Below are 8762 nucleotides of genomic sequence, written 5' to 3'. Positions count from 1 at the left end.
TCTCCGCCGCCCTCCAAGCGGTCAATAATCCACTAGAAAATGTAGTTGGGATACATGAACAGCAATAGACCCTCTAAGCCTAATCTACCCGATGTACCTAAGCCCTCCAAGCTTCTTGCTCCAACGAGGTTGCGCCGAACCTTTTTCTTTTCTAGCTTACCGGATTCCGCTACTAGACCATAGCATCCGCCATCCTTGGCATCTTCCAATGCTTCCCAAAACTCCAAAAACACTCAACACTCTAAATGGGTGTAGGTAGTGTTTGGATAGAAATCTCCTCTCAATAGGTATGACAATGAGAGAGGGAATGGGAAGAGACTACAAAGGTTTCTCTCTAAGAATGAGTAGCTCTCTCTAATTGGATGGGTGTTTTGAAGAAACCTCTCTTAGGGTTTTTCTTTCTGAATAGCCATCCATATCTTGTGGGAATGAGGGGTATTTATACTGGTGTGAGAATGGAATACGAAGAGTCAGTTTTTCCAAAAACAGGGCTGGCTGGCGACTTGACCTCGCGACTTGACTGAGTCGCGAGTTCAAGTCGCGAGCTAACTTAATGGCCAGTCTGGATTTTTGTCGTGTAGTGCTCCAGGTGGCGTGATTGTTCAGCTCCCCTGCATGCTCTGCATGTGAGCAACTTTTGGCGGCTTGCAAGCCGCGAGCCACTCGCGAATCCTAGCCGCGAGTCTCTGCTTCACTGCACTGTCTTGAGCATCTCTTCACACTCTCTCACACACTACCCTTACATGATTCCCACCTAAATACAAGGTTTCTAAGTGCTATATTACAAGCAAATTTGTCATGGAATAAAGCCAACACATGGTTGATTAAATTCAACCTTACAGTATTACATGTGGAATAGTCCTTAGTCTAGAGTGAAGTTTCAATGATCAATTCAATCAAGTCATACACAACTAGTACTAAGACAAGTGGTCTATCTCAATTATAGAAATGAACATATATGACCTCCCACAAGAAAATGATTACATAAGATTGAAACTTTTCATTTGGCTTCTAACAATTCATATCATTTGATCATTTTGAATCAATACAACTCATTTTGAGCAATACATCTCATTTTTGAGATTGATGCCTGACATTTTTGATATTTCAATTTGATGAACAAGCCTTTGGCTTTTGGGCATCAAACATTTTCAATACAAGTCGCTTTCCCTTTTTCCTAGTCGAATACTAGTATGTGCGACGACTTTTGCAACTCATTATCACTTTTCATTTTGAGATTTACATTTATTGAGCTCTTTAAGTAATAAAAATAAAAGAGTGGGAAGAGATATAAACACAAGTCTACGCAAGTATCAAAACCAACGTGACTATTGACTAATCATTCATGACAAGCTTGAAGATCGATTTACAACAATCACACAAAGATGTCAAGATTTTTCTCACAAAGATATAAGTGCAAAAATAACAAGTTAAGCTCGAAAATGTACAAAGCCATATGTACAAAGGTACAAGGCCAAACTCACATGTGATATGTGCTCAAACAAATACGATCAAATTTTTTGAATTTTTCACTTTTTATGTGGTTTTGGATTTTTACTCACACAAAACAGAAACATAAAAGTAAGATAAAAAACGAAACAATGCATACAAATAAATGCAAGATGCACAAAATGCATGAAGATATGACATTTAATGCATGAAGGGTCCTACAAAGATCGAAAGAATTAGATTAAGGACCAAAAGAGCAAAAGCTCAACCATAAGAACCCTTCCTCATCCAAACGGAATGATTGTTTGGAATGAGTGTCTCAAGAGAAGTGAGACGAGGGTTGGAAGAATGAGAACTGGAGATGCACATAGTCAAGGAGTTAAGAGCATTAAACACTTTCTTTAACAACATGCTGTTTTCACTCAAAACCGGTTTACTCTTTTCAGCACAACTTCCATGAAGCTCAAGTTTTTCTTTTCTTTTGATTCTTTTAACGGCATGAAACTTAGAGCATTGAGGTCTTAGATGACCAAAGGCACCACAATGGTGACAAAAAATGCGTTTAGGTCCACTAGGTTTTTTGGGAAGAGATCTAGCAACATTGTTTTGTTCCCTTTTCAACTTGGAGCATTGAGGTCTTATATGACTGATCACACCGCAATGGTGGCAAGTTGGAACAAACTTAAATCCATTCAAAACCATAGGTTGAGACCTAAACAGAGGCTTTGACTTAACAGCCTTTCTCTCCACCTTTTGATTTCTTTTATGTAGAGGAATGTACACCGATTTGTCCTTTAAGGTAGAGCACACACTAGGCACAAAATCGGGTACCACAACATGATTGCAACAAATATTTTCATCTTTTTTAGCAATAGGTTCAGCAATCAAACACTTGGCATGCATCTTAAGAGATTCATTTTCACATTTTAACTCATCAACAAGTTTGTTAGACAAAACAAGTTTAGCATCCAAGTCCATATTCAAACATTCAAACTTTTTCAGCTTTTCAAGAGAAATTTTAGCAAGTTTTTTATATTTCTCAACCAATTTGTTGGATTCATTGAGCTTAGCAATCAAATCATCCTTTTCACAAAATAACTTGCTCAAATTCTTTTGAAACTTCTTAGCATTTTTCTTCAAGAGTTTGTCAACACCACCCATAGATTCAAATGACATGTCATCACACTTACGAGGATTAGCACTCATAGAGGCATTTTCACAAACACGTGGTATGTTACATTCATCAACAACCAAATCATACAAAGAGGCATACAAAGCACAATCCATGGCAAATAAACACAAGGGGTCAAGGATCACACTTAGGTATTTAAACCACAACAAGTGTACCCGCTCTGATACTAAATGAAAGTTCAAATAGTGTAAAAACACCCTTGAACGTTTAGACCCCCAATTTACAAATTACCAATTCAAGCTTTATATCAAACAATTAATGTGTGGAACATGAAATAAAAGATTAATACAAAATTGGTAAACACTCTAAGCCAATTAAAATCACAACCACAGCAGAAAATAAAAGGCAAAGATAAAGGGAAGAGAGATGCAAACACAAGGACAACACACGATGTGTTATCGAAGAGGAAACTGAAGCCCTCAACATAAAACCTCTCCGTCGCCCTCCAAGCGGTCAATAATCCACTAGAAAATGTAGTTGGGATACATGAACAGCAATAGACCCTCCAAGCCTAATCTACCCGATGTACCTAAGCCCTCCAAGCTTCTTGCTCCAACGAGGTTGCGCCAAACCTTTTTCTTTTCTAGCTTACCGGATTCCGCTATAATCCATAGCATCCGCCATCCTTGGCATCTTTCAATGCTTCCCAAAACTCCAAAAACACTCAACACTCTAAATGGGTGTGGGTAGTGTTTGGATAGAAATCTCCTCTCAATAGGTATGACAATGAGAGAGGGAATGAGAAGAGACTATAAAGATTTCTCTACGAATAAGTAGCTCTCTCTAATTGGGTGAGTGTTTTTAAGAAACCTCTCTTAGGGTTTTTCCTTCTGAATGGCCACACATATTTTGTAGGAATGAGGGGTATCTATACTGGTGTGAGAATGGAATGCGAAGAGTCAGTTTTTCCAAAACAGGGCTAGCTGGTGATTTGACCTCACGACTTGACTAAGTCGCGAGTTCAAACCGCGAGCTAATTAAATGGCCAGTCTGGATTTTTGTCCTGTAGTGCTCCAGCTGGCATGACTGTTCAGCTCCCCTGCATGCTCTGCACATGTGCAACTTTTGGTGGCTTGCAAGCCGCGAGCCTCCCGCAAGATCCAGCCTCGAGTCCCTGCTTCAATGCACAGTTTTGAGCATTTCTTCACACTCTCTCACACACTACCCTTACATGATTCTCACCTAAATACAGGGTTTCTAAGTGCTGTATTACAAGAAAATTTGTCATGAAATAAAGCCAACACATGGTTAATTAAATTCAAATTTACAAATTACAATCAAATTTGGCATGGAATAAAAGCCAACAAAATACAAATTTGTAAATCACAACTTTACAGTATATGTAGTATCTTATAATGATTTTCAAAATTACATACGTAATAGCAATGTAATAAAAAATTTGAGATAACTAATATCATGAAATCTGTAAGGAAAAATCATTTTAGTAACTCTAAATGTCCTCGTCGAACTAATGTCGTATATGTTTAATAACCCAAGCTAACATCAATAGCACCACTACAATTTATCATTTACATGTGTAAGCATGGGTTTCATACTAATAAAATTTGTAATATCTCTTGCACCACCCACCGCACATTATTTCATTCTCACTTTTTTTTTCTTTTTTCTTTTTTCTTTTTTTCATTCAAACTGTCAGAATTACTCTCTTTTTACAATGCACAATAAACGAATAGCATGAGCACAATACACAAGCTTTTGACTCTTGATTATATTTGTTGCTCGGACTTTTCTTTAATATTAGTTTGGGTTGCACGTGCTGCCCCCTTAGTGAGAAATTTAAGATAGATTTTTTTTTTTTTTGGGAAGAAGCATGAAGTCATGTACTTAAATTTAAAATAGCTATTTACTATGACAATTTCTTAGAACCTATATATTTATTAAATGTAATATCTACTCACTAAATAATGCTACTAAGAATGATAATGAATGTCATCATCTTTTCACAATATTTAAATTTTCGTAATGAACGATGATACATGCTACAATTTCAAGCTCTTCATCAAATTAAATACTTGCAACCATCTGCAATGAAGATTTTGTTATTCATACTTCCTTCTTTATCATCTTGATATATAAGCCTAACTATGATGTTTAGTGTTAGGACATATGTGAATCATGTTAGGAACATATGTCATCTAAAATTGGCTAATCCTTTGACGACACACTTACTTGTAGTTGGGTAGATCTAGGATGCGTTTAATACTTCAAGGAACAAGAGTTCAAGTCTAAGTGTTAAAGCCATGCAAATCTATCCAAGAAGCAAGTGAAGAAGTATAGGATTTTAAAACATAACAGCTAGCTTAACAGATAACATCTATTGAGGTTTAAAAGGCTTGTTTAGCCCGATGCTCGATAGCTACATGATAGATAACCTATCTATCGAGATTTACAAAAATTAGTTTTTTAGATCTGATTTCACACCAATTTGTGTATATTTTTTTAGGCTTTCTTTTCTCACAACCCTAAACAATCATATGAATTATTTTAAGGGTCGTCACAGCCGATGAAAAGTGAGTGCAACTTGATGCAAAGGTTTTTCACAAGCATATTGTGACCGGAGCCCTAGTTCATCTCTCTCTTGAAGAAGCTGCAGCGTTTGTAGGCCGAAGGGTTTTGTAACCAAGGATTTTTGTGATCTTCATTGTTTTGATAAAGTATAGAATTTTGCAGCCAACATCCTTCTGAAGTTGGTGGTTAGTCACATACTTGGATCCGTGCATCAATTGGTTAGTCAAGCACTGGGAGCCATGCATTAAAAGGGAGAGATTGTCACTACAGAACAAGTCCAATTAGGTATTGGGGTAAGGGTTCAACTGTAGGTTGGTATAAGGTACTGGGATTCCTTTACTTGTAACTGCTTGTTTTGATAATAGTGGATTCTCGGGAGTGGTGACCTTAAAATCACCCGGTTGGGTTTTTACTTTGGAGGTTTTCCCCATTCGTAAACAAATCACCGTGTCAATTTTATTTTCCACTGCATATTAACTTAGTTGGTGATTTGTTTGTGCTATCTCGCGTATTGCATGTTAATTGAATTAATTAATTAACTTGGATAATTAATTGGTTAATATATCACAAGAAGTCAATACATTCTTGGCCTATCATTTAGCTTAATTATTTTTAATGAACACCCTTTTAAACTAGGAAAGAAATCAAAAAAAGAAGAAGATAACAAAGGACATCTGTCATCAAAGTTTCCATTAGATAAAATTATAAGTCTAGAAGAGTTAAACCTAATAAATTCGTGTTCTCTAAGTAACAAATAGAACACCATATATCACCTTTCTAACTTTCCAAGCATAACTATCAGTCTACCACATAAAATTCAAAATATAAGAAGAAATTTTTTGGGCCATTAACATTTAGCGAGAGTATTTTAGACATTGCACAATGGAATATTTTAGGAATTACAAAATTTTGTTAGGGTTTAACAAAGAGAGTAACAATAGGGGTATATGCTCATTTACAAAATAAAAGGAGGAAATTATTCAACTTTAGTTTAGGGGAGGAACGAAACTACCCCACACATAAAAGGGGAAAGTGCTTCTTCGTCAATTGTGTGTGTGTGTGTGTGTAAAACAATGTGTTTTGTTTTTTTAATTATTTTTTTATAACTTGAAACAATATATTATAAAAAAAGTCAACCTAAAAAAATGTGCATAAAATGATGAATTTTGGCTCAACAGATTGACTATACCAAAAAAGAAGCCTAGGAACACAACAAAATGTCAAGATATGTTTACAATACCTTTATTTTTAACTATGGTGGGTCCTGGTATGATATTTTATTATTTTATTTTAGAGTAATGCTACGTCCACAACATTTTTAGAATAAATCCAAGATGATAAATTGTTTCTGGTTTTAAACTAGGATAACCACTTTAAAACGTGCATTAAAAAAAAAAAAAAAAGACCAAACGCCAATTGAAGAAAATTGTGACTAAAACAGTGAATTTTGGCTTACCAAATTTGACTAAACCAAAAAAGAAGCCTAGGAACAAAAAAAAAAAAAAAAAATGTCACAACATTTTCACAATACTTTTTACTTCCAGCTATGGTAGGTCCCAGTTTGATATTTTATTATTTTATTTTTGATATCCACAACATGTTCACAACAAATCTTAAATAACTAATTATTACTAATTTTAAAATTGTGCATGAAACTATGAATTTTGGTTCTCCCAATTTGACAAAACTGAAAAAGAAGCCAAAGAATACAACAAAATATCACAACATTTTTACAATACCTTTATTTTTAGGATCCGATATGATATTTTATTATTGTATTTTAGAGAAATGTTACACCCATAACATTTTCACCACAAAATCTAAATGACAAATTGTTACTGGTTTTAAACTGAGCCCACTACTAATATCACTTTTTTATCCAATAAAAATACCTCACCAAGTAAGATTTGTTATGAAATTATTATGATTTTATTTTGGTTTTTAAGTAACTGAGATCTTGGCAATTGTGAAAATATTATAATAACAAGAAGATGTTATTAAATTTTTGCAATAATTTATTTTTAGTTGTAGTTGGTCTCAATCTTTTATTTTATTATTTTATTTTGACCCATAAACATTTACACCTAAATAATTGTAAAAATATTGAAAAATTTATTGTGTAAGTACTGTGTATGCACACATAAATTTTCAAAACAAAAAACAAAAAAGCACAAACAAAACTGGGCGTACATTGAAAAAAAAAAAAAAAAAAAAAAAAAAACAATGAGTTTTGCCTCACCAAATATGTTAAGTGTTGAATTGATGAGGTGATAATAGCTAAATTCGAGGTTAGCTAGGCCTCCTGGGATGAATGAAGGAATGGAGAAGAAGAATAGAATAACAGAAAGAATATTGAGCTTACTGGATTGGTGCCTCTTATGGTTACATCCTCTCATCCTTATACCCCAATTCTCTGCACATAGCTGTGCTTACAGCTGTGTAACTAACTCACACTCCAGCTGTCCTAGCTGTCACAACTAACTTCACTAACCTTCACACCTGATTCGGGTACAAGCATCCCTATAGCCTTATTGTAGTTCCTACATACTTACCTTTGCTATTTTAGATAATTAGGTACCTTAGCAAACAGCCAAGCACTTAACCATTTAAAATAGCAATGGTCATTACATTTAGCAATTCTCCTAATTAAAACTCCTAACAATACCTCCCTCTTTAAAAGACCTTGCCCACAAGGTGAGGGAACCTCTGCTGCATATAAATTCTCCCAAGTGGCATCATCAACACCTTCTCCTTGCCACTGAACTAGGACTTGAGTGATGGTCCTATTTCGAAGCTGGTGTGACCTTTCCTGCAGCACAGCTATAGGCTCTGTGATGACTGCCCCTTCCATATCAGTAGGTGGTAGAGTGGGAACTGAAACCACATGTTGACCCAACTTAGCTTTCAAGCAAGATACATGGAAGGTGGGATGAATTTTAGAATTTGGAGGTAAATCCAATTTATATGACACCTCTCCAACCTTCCGCAAAATCTGGAATGGGCCATAGAACTTAGGAGCTAATTTCTTCAACTGATGGTGCTTAAGGGACTTCTGTTTGTAAGGTTGGAGCCTCAAGAACACCCAATCCCCCACAGATAAGCTTCTCTAGTCCTCTGCCTGTCAGAATATAACTTCATTCTGTTTAGTGCTGCTACCAAATTCTGCCTTAGTAAGGAGGTCAATTGCTGTCTAGTCCTCAAATGAGCATCCACTCCTTCAATCTTTGTTGTACCAGCAATGTAGTCCATCAATCGTGGAGGAGGATAGCCATACACTGCTTCAAAAGGAGTGAGCTTGAGTGAGGTTTGGAAGTTGGTATTAAACCAATACTCAGCAAGTGGCAACCACTCCACCCAAGTGGCTGGTCTGTCAGCTGCAAAAGCTCTCAGATAGTGTTCAAGACTCTTGTTCACAACCTCTGTTTGGCCATCTGTCTTGGGATGATATGCTGAGGACATTGCCAATTGAATGCCCTGAAGTTTCATCAGTTCTTGCCAAAAGTGAGAAGTGAAAACAGGGTCCCTGTCACTCACAATTGAAGTAGGCATCCCATGCAATTTGAACACATGTTGCAGATACAAGTTTGCCACT

The sequence above is a fragment of the Quercus lobata genome, chromosome 6, assembly GCF_001633185.2.
Source record: "Quercus lobata isolate SW786 chromosome 6, ValleyOak3.0 Primary Assembly, whole genome shotgun sequence".
NCBI classification, from domain to species: domain Eukaryota; kingdom Viridiplantae; phylum Streptophyta; class Magnoliopsida; order Fagales; family Fagaceae; genus Quercus; species Quercus lobata.
Note: the sequence above shows the minus strand (reverse complement) of the source record.